Here is a 13,325-nt window from a genome sequence, read left to right as displayed (position 1 = left end):
ACTCTCTCCTCTTGTTGGGACTCTCTTAAAGCAATCATGTCTTCTATGAAAGGCAAGGCCTGTCTGGACATGAAGCAGCCATGGAAGGTCCTCCATGCAAGGCTTCCCGTAGACAATTTGGCCAAATTCATGAATTAAGTTGAAAATTTGATCCTGCTTGCTGCCAAGCAGGGCTAATTAATTTCTGTAGAGACTGATGAACAGTAAGCACACTTTTCACATTATTTCATCAACAATTAATTCACTAAGCTCAGATTCATTAGTTTCCTGGCACTCACCATCCTAAACAGTGTTGGAAGGTATTTGTGGAGGGAGCTCCGCTATTTTAAGCCTCCTGGAGAACACCTGAGGCTGAGCTGCCTCCTTGCAGGTGATTTCACCCTCTCCTGCAGAGGATTCATTAAGGATTGTTTTGCAGCCCCGAGAGGCCGGCCTGAGTGGTGCTTCATTTCTTCCTGAGATGTTCTGGAACTTTGTGGCCTCTCTGGCAGGGAAAAGCCATGCTCTTGGCCTCATATTAATTGCTGCTTCACTATTGAGCTTCACGGATGCCCCAGGGTGCTCCCAAGGACAGGAATCTGGAAGGGATGGAGCTCCAGCCCAGTTGGGTTCAGGGCTTCAGGTTAGTCTCTTCAACCCCACTTGTCCTTCTCAGATTCTCTCCATACCAGAGGCACTGTGTTCTAGAGCAAAAGGTTCCCAAGTCAGAGCCATTCATCAGTCAGTAGGCACCCGAGGCAATCATGGGTGCAGTCAGGGAAGACTTCCTGGAGGAAGAAAAATATAACTACTTCACAAGAATGTAAGCTTAATAGGGACCCTATCTGTTTTGTTACAACTATATACCCAGCTCCTAGCACAGGTCCTGACATATAGTAGATGCTCAGTAATTATGAGAGACAGGGAGAAGGGGATGGAGGGAAAGAGGAAAGGAGGAAGGACAGAAAGAAAGAAGGAAACATAATGACTAAGCTGAAAACTGAGATGACTATGAGCTACCCCCAGATAGGAGAAACGGGGTGGAGAAGGCAGTCAAAGCCATGCGGTACAGTTGTACAGGTTACGCGCTGCACATTTCTGAAGGCACCATTTACATCTGCATACATAGATCTAGAACTATGCAGTATGCAACCTGCATTGCTACAGACAGCAGGCCTGGCAACAGAGGGATAAAGAGAGAGTGTTTTAGGCTGAGGGCACATCATGCAAATACCTGGAAGTAAACAAGGAAAAGGAGGAGTGTTGAGTAACTAAAGAAGCTCAGATTAACTAGAAATCTCCTTGAGGGTGGAGAATGTATTTTCTACTTCTCAGTGCCCTCCGTATGGTACCTCACACATAGTGGCAGGTGAGGAATGGTCCCTGGATTGAAGTAAGCCTCGGCTTTCCTGTCAGTACAAGGCAATGGGCACCCAGGACTCCATGCCGATGTTAAGCCTTACGGCCATGCCTAGCACCATAAGCAAGGTGCTCACTCCATCAGGGCCCCCACAGATGCGAGAAGAGATTTATATCACTTCCAGGCACTGTGCTATGACCCTAGCAGGAGAAAGAGGACTTCCAAAGGTTCCAGCTTTCCCCATTTCCTCTGAGAACAGAGACTTTTAGGTAATTGGCAGAGTTTATTTTCACTGTACTATCTCAGAATGTCAGAGCCATAAAGGGCTGTAGAAATTGTCTTGTCCAGTCCCCATTTTACTCTTGAGACTGTGACTGGGAGAGTGAAAGAAAATCACCTGGAGCCACCCAGCTAGTTGGCTTCAACCTTGTCCTTTGGAAGTTTCCCGCACATCAAAAGTCCTCAGGTGGGACTTCCCTGGCAGTCCGGCGGTTAAGACTCTGCACTTCCACTGCAGGGGGCATGGGTTCAATCCCTGGTCGGGGAACTAAAATCCCACATGCTGTGTGGTGCGGCCAAACAAAACAACAGTCCTCAGCCAACATCCCTCCCCTCCATTACCTACCTGACAGTAAGCAAGGTATAGTCAGCAGTCCTAGTCAGCCTTGAGTCTAAGCCAAAGTGATGAGCCCTAAGTGATGCTCTGTGGTTCCATCCTACTCGTGTAGCCCCCATAGAACCTTTTCCTGCCAGCCTCTTGACCTCAAAGAACATATGCAATGCAGGTTGCCTGGATGGACATAGGAGAAAATAAGATGAAAATGTTTGGAAAGAGTCACTTCCCACACCCTCCACCCTCCCAAGGAAGCTACAAGTTGTGTGTCTGCCTGGGACAGGAACTTTGCCTGCAAACCTGGCTTGATGACAGTGGGCGTCCTCATTCAGGCTGAGGAGGAACCATAGGAGCCCTGCAAGGACATGCTTCCACAAGCCAGCCACGGGCTCACACACAGGGCGGTGGTCAGGTTGGTTCACCTGGCTGGGCTCCACCCTTGTGACAAGGAAAGGCCGAGGAGAAGCCCGACCAGAGAGAGATTCTGGCTCTCATTCTTGGCAGTGGCCATACACATGACATTATCTCTGTTGATGTATTTCCTTTTCTGTCTCTGCATAGTAAACTTGCGGCTAAAGTAGGCTTTAGCCCACAGGGCAGGCAAGTCAGAGCCCTTGAAGGCAGCCTCCTTCAGAAGCCCTGACTTACTCGGACCCTGCATCACCCAGGAGAAACCATTCCCATTTCATCCTCCTGTGTTCTTTTCCCTGGGACAGTTCTGTTCGTTACAGCTTCTCCATTTCCCCTGGGTGTGGTCAGAGCAGGATTTGACTGAGGCTCCAATTTGAACATTTTGCAAAAAAAAAAAAAAAAAGTTCAATATTGCCCTCTCTCACAACTACAAACAGGAAAAGGAGTTGTGTTTCAAAGTTGAAATTCTTCACTGAAGAAAGGTTGAACAAGAAAAAAAAATGGGACACTCAGTCTTTAGGGTAACAGGGCCCTTCTTTACAACTCTAAATTAAGTTATAGAAGACCCATAAAAATGGGGGAAGTCTGCATTCATGCTAGAAGCTGGGTAAGGGTGCCAAGCAAATGTCAGAAAACTTCAAGGAATTTCTGTCTGATTGAGAGTAAGTGGTACAGAATGAAAGAAAGCGGTAACTCAGATTCCTGAGAAAGTAGCAAAACCTCATGGGAGGAGTAGAGCAGATCCTGGACGTCATGAACCTCTTCTAGTTTGAAGGGGTGAAAGTTGGAGGGAAGGAGAGGAGACCCGGGGCTGGGGCCTGTGGCTTAGAAGCAGCACTAAGTTGGAGGCTTGGGAGAGTGGGGGGAGATGAGGGGGATAGTATATACTGTCGAAACAGCAAATGTCCAGCCAGCAGCCCCTGGAGGCACAGCAGGCAGATCTGGAGCAAAGGCAGTAAGGCAGTTTTCCTGCAAGGGCGGCTTCCTTGAGCCTCAGGCCCCTGGTGGCACAGAGGTGTTGTAGGAGCTGCTGGCCGAGGCCCAGGGTTGGGGTCCAAGGAGAGGCTCACAGTGTTGGCAGGAGAGGAGAGCTGTTTATGCACCAAGACCAGGGCCCTGTGTGGAGAATCCAGGTGCAAGGATCCCCGCTTTCTCTCCATATACTTAGGTCCCTGGCCCACTGAACTCTTCCCAGTTTTGAGATCGAATGGAAAACCAAATCAAATGGCAACTTAAAGTCAAGCTGGGCCGGAGAGAGGGTCAAGACACAGTGAGCGTCCAGTTTGGATTTTTGTTTTGTGGGGAATGAGGAAACAGATCTGAAGAAAAGCCTGGTTGTACAAGGATGAAATACCCAAAGAGGAGAAGACTCTATAAAATAATGATAATGATATAATGATAGTAGCAGCAGCTAACATTTGCTGAACAGTTACTAAATGCCAGATACAGACTTCTAAGTGCTTTAATCCTCACCAAAAAAAACCTATGAAGCTTATTGTTATTATTATCCCCATTTTATAGATATGGAAACGGAGGCTCAGAGAGGTTTAGGAACTTATACAAGGTAGGAGAGCAAAATCACATTTCTGAAAAATATTTACTGCAAAAAATACATTTTACGTGGCATCCGCTTTATCCTCTCTATAAAATTCAGGAATGCTTTCCAGATACAGAACCTGAATTAAGATGAAAGAAAAAAATAGGAAGGAAGCCGGATGACATAATGATAAAATGATGTGAATCTGACATGTTGTGGTGGAATTTGAAGCCTTAGAAGCAGTAAAGAGCAGAATTTATACTGGAGAAAATGAGAATAGAATCCACTTCTTCATCTGTTGAAGGCATGGAGAGAAGAAGGGGTAAGAGGGGGTGGTGTTAGAGTTGAGAATCATGAGATGCCCAGGCTCAAGACTTGGTTCTTTCATTGGAAACATTTACACATTTTCATCCGCCTGGAAAGATCTGGATTTGATCCTGCCAAAAGAAAGAGGATCAAACCAGATGACTCCTTTGTTTGCTTTCCAGCTCTGCTATTCTGTGAGATTTTCTTCTACCAAATAGCATAAATGGGTTCTATCAAAAGTTAGGTTTTTGATAGTGATTTTTTTGGGGGTGAGACTCTTAGATCTAGTTACCTTTCTCCTATTAAAAAAATTCCAGTATTTTGCTTCTTTCTGTGGGGCCCATGCCTCCCCTACTCTGAGCCTTTGTGTTTTGGTTGGGCCTCCCTCCCGGCTCCCAGCTCCCAAGGTGGGCCCTGATGGTCTTCAGCTCCCTTTTCGTGGTGGGCTTTCAAGATGAGCTGCAGTGGCCGCCTTCTGACCCCGAGGGGAGATACTGTCTGAGAACAAAATCAACACACTGGAAGAACAGAGCTGTGCTGAGTACTAATAATATCGGTTGGCCCCTGCATTAAGTTGTAAGTTGTGCCTGACACTTAGCCCTACGCCAGGACTCTCCAGTAACATAAGCCAATAAATTCCCTTTTTGCTTAAGCCAACTTGAGTTGGGTTTTCTATCACTTGTAACCCAAAGTGTTCCAACTGATTCAGTTGGGCAGAGTAAATCAGTAATACAGTCTAAAGGCAAGCTTACTTCTCTGAGAATCTGTGGCTGTTGGATATAGCATTAATATTAACATCTGGGCTCATGAAAATATTCTATCTTAAGATACCTTTTTAGAACAATCAACAGAAGGAAAATCAATGAGCTGTACATAAATGGCAGGTACATAAACAGAACTTCATTCATGTGTGGTGTTAGTATTTTAACTGTCCTGAGGGCTGCTGTCATAACCAGGTTACTGACCCTCAGGGCCTCAAAAACCAAAGGAAATAAGAAATGGAATGAATTGAAGGCTACATGTCTTGTTTCGCTACCCCAATGCCAAGCCCACCCTGTCTGAAGACAAGCCCGCTGGTTTCCAAAAGGGTAGAAACGCTCCATCTCGCATAAGACGTTCTATGGTTGTGGTTAGGGAGAAAGAGGAAAAAAGGAGAAAATCTCTTTTGTTCATCTAACCACCTCCCCCCACCCTCTCACCATGCTCTGGCCACATTGCCTCCTTCCATTTCCTAAAACTTGCCATGCTTTTTCCTTCACATATGTTTTCCTTCATAGCACCTACCACTGTAGGTCATAAAATGCTTCTTGATATTTATTTGTTGAACGTCAGACTCTTCTTTAACTGTAAGGTCTGCACGGCAGTGGCCACATAGGTTTCAACCTCTATACTCAGAGGGCAGCGAAACAATAAACAAGCAATTGTTGAATAAATGAATGAATAGATGTATGAATGAGTGCTTGTGGCATCTTTAGGGTTAAAGAGATGAAGGAGTGAGTTTTTTCATACATTATTTTTTTTTAAGGTGTACACATTTTTAAAAAATTTAATTTATTTATTTTTCGTTGCACCAGGTCTTAGTTGCGGCAGGTGGGCTCCTTAGCTGTGGCATGAGAACTCTTAATTGCGGCATGCACGTGGGATCTAGTTCCCCCACTGGGCATCAAACCTGCGTCCCCTGCATTGGAAGGTGGACTCCCAACCACTGAGCCACCAGGGAAGTCCCTCGTACATTATTTTTGACTGAGATTTTTTTTTTCTTCTAAAGCTTTTGCTGTAATAAAAGGTTGATGTTTTGTCAACTGATTTCAATCTTTGATTTCGTCAGAGGAGGGGAAAGGAGGTGGGAATGCTCAGAGCCCAGGGGTGGGAGGAAGGTGGGACTCGGTGCTACCTAGAAACGGATTCTGTGAGTTGATCTTTCTTTGGATGTGGGAGTGGGCTGTTGAGAGGAGGGAATGAAAGCTATGTTGATTTCACTTCTGGAAGGGACTCTAAACAGCTGCTGCCAGGAGTCATGCAGGTGGTGGGTTCTGGCTGATGGTTCAAATTCTGATTTGGAGTAAAAAAAACATTAGCACATTTATCCTGCTTAGAATTTTCCAATTTGTCATTATCTGGAGACCTTGGAGAGCTACAAAGGGAGTGGAATGTGAAGCAAAGAAAAACAAGCTTTCTTTAAAAAAAAAAATTAGGTAAATGATGCCTCATCCATTGGGGAAATATTATGTATCCATTAAAATAGTTTATAATAGGGACTTCCCTGGCTGTCCAGTGGTTAAGACTCCATGCTCCCACTGCAGGGGGCACGGGTTCAGTCCCTGGTCGGGGAACTAAGATCCCGCATGCCGCACAGCACGGCCGAAAAATAAAACTAGAAAATAAAATTGATTGTGGTTGCACAGCTCTCTGAATACTAAACAAACAAACAAACGAAACCCCAAAAAAACTGAGTTAAAAAATGGTTTATAATAATGTGAAACATGATTATGCTATAGCATTAAGTCTAAAAATAAGAACAAAAAGAGAAGCAGGACCCAATCTTGTAGCTACAGAAAAATAACAACTGGGTTGATAAAAACACCCTGCCTGGCAGGGCCTGGCTTCCCTCCCCAGAAGCATCTCTTATCACCCCTCCTCCTGGAGGCCCCTGCCCCCTGCCCTCCAACCATCCTAAACCCCACATTTCACTCATGCCTTCCTCCCATTGCCACCTCTCCCCTCTCCTGGATGACGCCTCTTGATTCTTCAGGTCTCAAATATCTCTTCCTTTGGAAACCTTTTCCTACACCCAGAGTCTGAGGAAGTGCCCTGAGGTCAAGTCCCTCCAGTGTGTACTTCCGGGTCATCACACTTCCAGGGTCTCTCTCCCTAGGCTGTGAGTTCTGTGAGGGTGAACGGGTCACGCTTTTCCCATTCCTAGCACTCAGCACAGTGCCTGGCATAGGGTCTCAATAACTATTTGTTGACTGTAAACCTTAAGGAAATAGGCCAAAACGTTGCCAGTGGTTGACTCTAAAGTGGGGCAACGAATGCTGATTGGTTTTCCTTTTTTCTACTTTGTTGTATTTTTCCAGCTTTCTATAAGAAGCATGGATTGCATTTACAATAGAAAAATAATAGCAACCCTTTGTAAAATATCTCGAGAGGGTATGAACAGGAGCAATATCAACCCTGTTTTCTTTCTTTTTCATAGAAAGAATGGTGGGATTTCATCTGTGTTTTTAGCTCTTTATCTAGGGCAAAACATACAGATCCAGGAGGAGTGTCATGAGGCCGGCAGGCTGTTCAGGGCCTGAACTTCTGACATTCTCCCGGCCAAGCTTCCTGTACTGGAGGGACTAACCCTGGTGGGGACAGGCTTTTCCACTCTATTTCCAGCAACCCGCTTAGGGCCTGGAACAGAACAGGTACCTTCTCAGTAAATGTTTGCTGAATGCCTTGATACCAGTTTTAAGAATAAAATGAACTTGGATTGATGCAGAGTACAATGTATTTTGTGCCAGTGTTCTAGAAATTTGGGAAGGCATGCTAGAGGAAATTTCACTCTGCCTTAGAAATAGTAGCACAATTGGTAGGTGTGTGAATGTACAGTTATACTCCATTCATCTAGAGGTAAGATTTAAAGCAACCTCAGGACTTCCCTGGCAGTCCAGTGGTTAAGACTCCGTGTTTCCAATGCAGGGGGCGTAGGTTCGATCCCTGGTTGGGAGACTAAGATCCCACATGCCATGCACAGTGCAGCCAATTAAATAAATTCTTAAAAAAAAAGCAAAAACTCATGTTTTTTTTTTTTTTAAAAAAAGGACTTCCCTGGTGGTCCAGTGGTTAAGACTCTGCGGTTCTACTGCAGGGGGCACGGGTTCGATCCCTGGTTGGGGAACTAAGATCCTGCATGCCGTGCATGGTGCGACAATTAAATAAATAAATTCCTTAAGAAAAAAAAAGAACATCTAGTGACATCCACCCCTCCTTTTACAGAGGAGGAAGCACAATTAACAAGCCTGCCCCAAGTCACACAGGAATAAAAAAGTAAAACTGTGATATGAAATTAACAAACAAAGAAGAAACTCCCAGGCTCCTGCCTCTCTGTGCCAAGGTAACTGTAATTTAGGGTCAGCATGACCAAATGAGATCAAGGCAGGCAGGGGAGAGAGCTCTATATTTTAGGGTGATTCCTAGCAAAAATTCTTTTATAATTTTTAATTGGTTCTGAAGAGAGATTATCCTCATTTATCTGAAGTACTGATTTCTGGGCTATGTCCCAATATTGCCAGACAGAAAAAGAACTCCTTAAATCCTTATTTATTTTTTAAAACATCTTTATTGGAGTATAATTGCTTTACAATGGTGTGTTAGTTTCTGCTTTATAACAAAGTGAATCAGCTATACATATATGTATATATCCCCATATCTCTTCCCTCTTGCGTCTCCCTGTCTCCCACCCTCCCTATCCCACCCCTCTAAATCATTATTTATTTTTTCTATCTATTATTGCAAAATGGATTCAGTACAACCCCCGCCCCGCCCCCAATACACACAGAGTTTTCCATGTGATTCCACTGGGCAGACTGGGTGCTTTATGAAGGCAGGGTCCAACTTGCCATTTTGTATAGTGCCTGTGGCTGTGCTTTTTCTGGATGAATGAATAAATGAATGAACAAATGAATGAATATTCAAGACTTAGTAGTCAGACTCTCCTGTTTAACTTTCAGTGTAGCACACCCATTGTCTTGAGGCGAATTCTTAAAATCCATATTGTGGATGCATTCGATATGACAGGAAGTAATTAAAACACACGGTAAGCATTGAGGGAACGCTTGTCAACGCTCATTTCTATAACAACAAACAATGTGGAAACTGCATTTTCCCCTGTAAACGGGGTCGTGCTGACATGTGGAAATGCAAAAAAGCTCCAACACGGTATCTAAAATCTAGTCGGGGAAAAAGAAATCACAGAAAGTAGTGTTTCTCCATATCTTTGATACAAGATTTACACACATGTGGTTTTGTATTTCTTTTGCTAACTTACCCTTTCCTCCATGGATAGCTGTTAACATCATTTCCCTACTCAGTTCTCTTATTTAGCACCTCCTAAAAATTCAAGCTATTATTACTTTTAATGAGCAAAATTTGGGGATATCGTCCTACTCATCTGTATCTTTTCTGAGACTACAAATTATCAGGATGCACCTCATGTCTAGACACCCGCAGGTGTCATTCAAATCACGGATTTAAGCTGTTTACACCCCACATTGTCTTATTTATCCTTCAACATCAGGTCTCTGTTTAATTAAAATTTACTTTGGTTCTCCTGGTGAGCACCGGCACCATCTCCATGTCGGCACAGAAGTGGCTTTGTTCTTAATTCCATCTCTGCCTCTGTCTGCTCTAACAGAAACACACTCCGGCGGCCCAATTCCTGAGCTTGCTTTCCTTGAGAGTTGGAGTCTTGAAAACCACAGACGATTGCCAAGGATGTCTCCCATTTACGAGCTGTTCTCCAAAGGCTAACGCTGATCTTCCCCAGACGCTAAATCATAATCTTCATGTTTTTCGTATTTCACATTCTAGCCGCAATTTCAACATCCCATCCCCGTGACATTAGGGGATGATAAATCAGCGGGCGGGACAGCTCCCCTGTACAGACTGGTACGGGCGGACCAGGCTCTGCCAACGCCCTCACTCCTGCCAGATGTCGGCGCCCGCGGGGTTAACCCTTTCCCGCAGCTCTGCTTTCCCCTGCCGGCCAGAAGCTTCCCAGACAGCTATTTTTAACAACGTAACATAGCTTTTATTTCTTTTCTTTTAAAACTTTCCTCCTTTTTGTCTTTTCCCTCCTTTCCTTGCCCTGCCAAGCCTAACAGTACTTTGAGGCAAATAAAAATGCTATCAAACAGTGGGCAATGTAAATATATATTTTTTCTTAAATCAGTTAGTCTGCATTAAAACCGTTTTGCTCCCTCCTCTTCACTGAATAGTATTAGAGGAGGATGAGGGTGGGAAAACTTATTTTAAGGTGGAGAAATACTTAATGCTAATGTTTTGTTGTTGTTATTTTTTAAAGTAGCTTTATTGAAGTATAATTTACATATCGTGGCATTCATCCATTTTGCCAGGACAGTTCAGTAGTTTTGGGTATATTTATAGAATTGTGCAACTCTAGCCGTGATCTAATTTTAGAACATTTCTATTGCCACCCCCTCCCCCCAAAAAAACCCCTCAATGCTCTTTTGCAGTTACTTCTGCGCCCACCCCTGCCAGCCCCCTGGTAACTGCTAATTTACCTTCTGTCTCTATAGATTTGCCTTTTCTAGGCATTTCATACAAATAGAATTTTACAATAGGTGGTATTTTATGTCTGGCTTCTTTCACTTAGCCTAATGCTTTTGAAGTTCAGAGCTAATGGCTTTTATTAGATGGCAAAGCCGTTTGGAATGGCCAAACTGTCCGAGACTACAGAATCTAATATGTACATGCTAAGTGTGCTCTCAGAATACATGCTGCATAGATGTGTCCCATGCAATAAGGTGAGAAACTCACTTCCCTGTTTAGGGTCAAGTTCTAAGGTGTGTGTGTGTGGGGGGGGTGTGTGTCAGTCAAGGGCCATATGCAAATACAAAGCATTTCAATTCATAGTTGGTATTCATTTTAGAGAGAGTAAAATCCAAACCATTCAATTCACCTGTTATTTAAACAACAGATCAAGGCCAGGTAACCTTATTAGATAAAGACTACGGTTTTAAAACACTCTCCTTTTCATATCATCTAATGAGATTATATATGTTAAAGCACTTTGCATACTGAAATTATATGCTTATTTTTTAATGTTAATTAATATTATATATTGTTAAGGGAGTAAGAAAGAGGAAGGAAGACAGAATAGGTCAAAGCTAAACAAAAGGAAGAGAGGAGTGAAAAAGAGACTGAGGTTTGTGGGGCGAGTAGGGAGAGGCATGAAAGAGGGTAACCTGTCTGTCCCTTCCCCAGTTAAATTCTCAGCAGTTAGTGATGACTTTGCACCTTTTGGCTGCTCTTTCAAACTTTCATCATGGAATATTCACAACAGCTGCCCTGACAAGGAACCCTTCTCCCACCTGAGGGTTATGGCTAGCGCATTGGTTCACAGCCATGGCTGCACATTAGAATACCCTAGGGAGCTTTTATACCCGTGCCCAGACCAGACCCTAAATCAATTAGATCAAAGTCTCTGGAGGTAGGGCCTGGGCATAAGTATTTTTTTGTTTGTTTTTTTTTTGCAGTACGCGGGCCTCTCACTGTTGTGGCCTCTCCCGTTGCGGAGCACAGGCTCCGGACGCGCAGGCTCAGTGGCCATGGCTCACGGGCCCAGCCGCTCCGCGGCATGTGGGATCTTCCCGGACCGGGACACGAACCCGTGTCCCCTGCATCGGCAGGCGGACTCTCAACCACTGCGCCACCAGGGAAGCCCCGGACATAAGTATTTTTGGAAAGCTCCCCAAGTGATTCAATTTAGGGCCAGGATTGAGAATCAGTGGGCTATGTAGAGCAGTGCTTATCGTATTTATATGCATATGAATCACATATGATTTTGTTATACTGAAGATTGTGGTTCAACAGGTCTGAAATGGTGGCCTAAGAATCTGCCTTTAGAACAAGCTCGCAGGTAATGCTGCTGCTGCTGCCCCCAGATCACACTTTGACAGGTGAAGAACTAGAGAAAAATCCAAGTTTTTTTTTTGTGTGCGCGTGGTGTTCCATCATCTGCCTCTGTTCTGGACCAGCAGCATTAACATTGCCTGAGAACTGGTTAGAAATGCAAATCTTTGGGCCTTACCTCAGCTTTATTAAATCAGAAATTCTGGGGTCATAGCCCAGCAACAAGTTGTTTGAACATGCTCTACATGTGAAACTGGTGCACATTAAAGTTTGAGAGCCACTGACCCACTTGTACCAATATTTCCTAAACAAATGATGCCCCTATATATGTATTTCTTCTGGCTGGAATACTTTTTTCTTCCCCCTGACCCTCTTTTACCCAAGGATCTCCCTCAAATTCCTATTCATCCTCCAAAACACATCTTTTCTGTGATACCTTCTATCCAGTGTTGCAGTGATAAGTGTTTAACCATGGGCTCTCCAGAACCCTGATTTTATAGCATTGGTCAGTTTCAGGCTATCAATGTGAAGATGCTGAAAGCTGAGCTGGGACAAGATGCGTACTTGCTAACAAGAAGGCTCTTGCCAGCTGGCTCCAGCACACCATCCCCTCTATCCTATACTTAACCCACTGTGTTATGTATTTGGTTGTCTGTCTTCTGGTTAGACGTCGTGCTCCTTGAAGGCTGGTTCCATAACATTCCGCTGCCTCCTTCCATTATCTCTCAAATGGGACCTACACCCAGCAGGTCCTTCATATTTCTTTACTGAATTGAACAAAACCTCTGTTATGACGACACCATATACCCACACCCACATACACAACAGACATTTTCCAAATGAAACTTGCTGCATACTGAGATAATTGTTTTAACTTAAAAACATTAATTTTATATTTAAAAAAAACTTTTTATTTTATATTGGAGTATAGTTGATTAACAGTGTTGTGTTAGTTTCAGGTGTATAGCAAAGTGATTCGATTATACATGTACCTGTATCTATTGTTTTTCAAATTCTTTTCCCATTTAGGTTGTTACAGAACATTGAGCAGAGTTCCCTGTGCTATACAGTAGGTCCTTGTTGGTTATCCATTTTAAATATAGCAGTGTGTACATGTCAATCCCAAACTCCCTAACTATCCCTCTGCCCCACTCATCCCCCCGGTAACCATAAGTTCATTCTCTTAAGTCTGTGAGTCTGTTTCTGTTTTGTAAATAAGTTCACTTGTATCATTTCTTTTTAGAGTCCACATATAAGTGATATATCATATAAGCGATATTTCTGTTTCTCTGTCTGACTTACTTCACTCAGTATGGCAATCTCTAGGTCCATCCATGTTGCTGCAAATAGCGTTAATTCATTCTTTTTTATGGCTGAGTAATATTCCATTGTATATATGTACCACATCTTCCTTATCCATTCCTCTGTCAATGGACATTTAGGTTGCTTCCATGTCTTCGCTATTGTAAACAGTGCTGCAA

The sequence above is a fragment of the Neophocaena asiaeorientalis genome, unplaced genomic scaffold (assembly GCF_003031525.2).
Source record: "Neophocaena asiaeorientalis asiaeorientalis breed wild unplaced genomic scaffold, Neophocaena_asiaeorientalis_V1.1 scaffold155, whole genome shotgun sequence".
In the NCBI taxonomy this organism is placed as follows: Eukaryota; Metazoa; Chordata; class Mammalia; order Artiodactyla; family Phocoenidae; genus Neophocaena; species Neophocaena asiaeorientalis.
Note: the sequence above shows the minus strand (reverse complement) of the source record.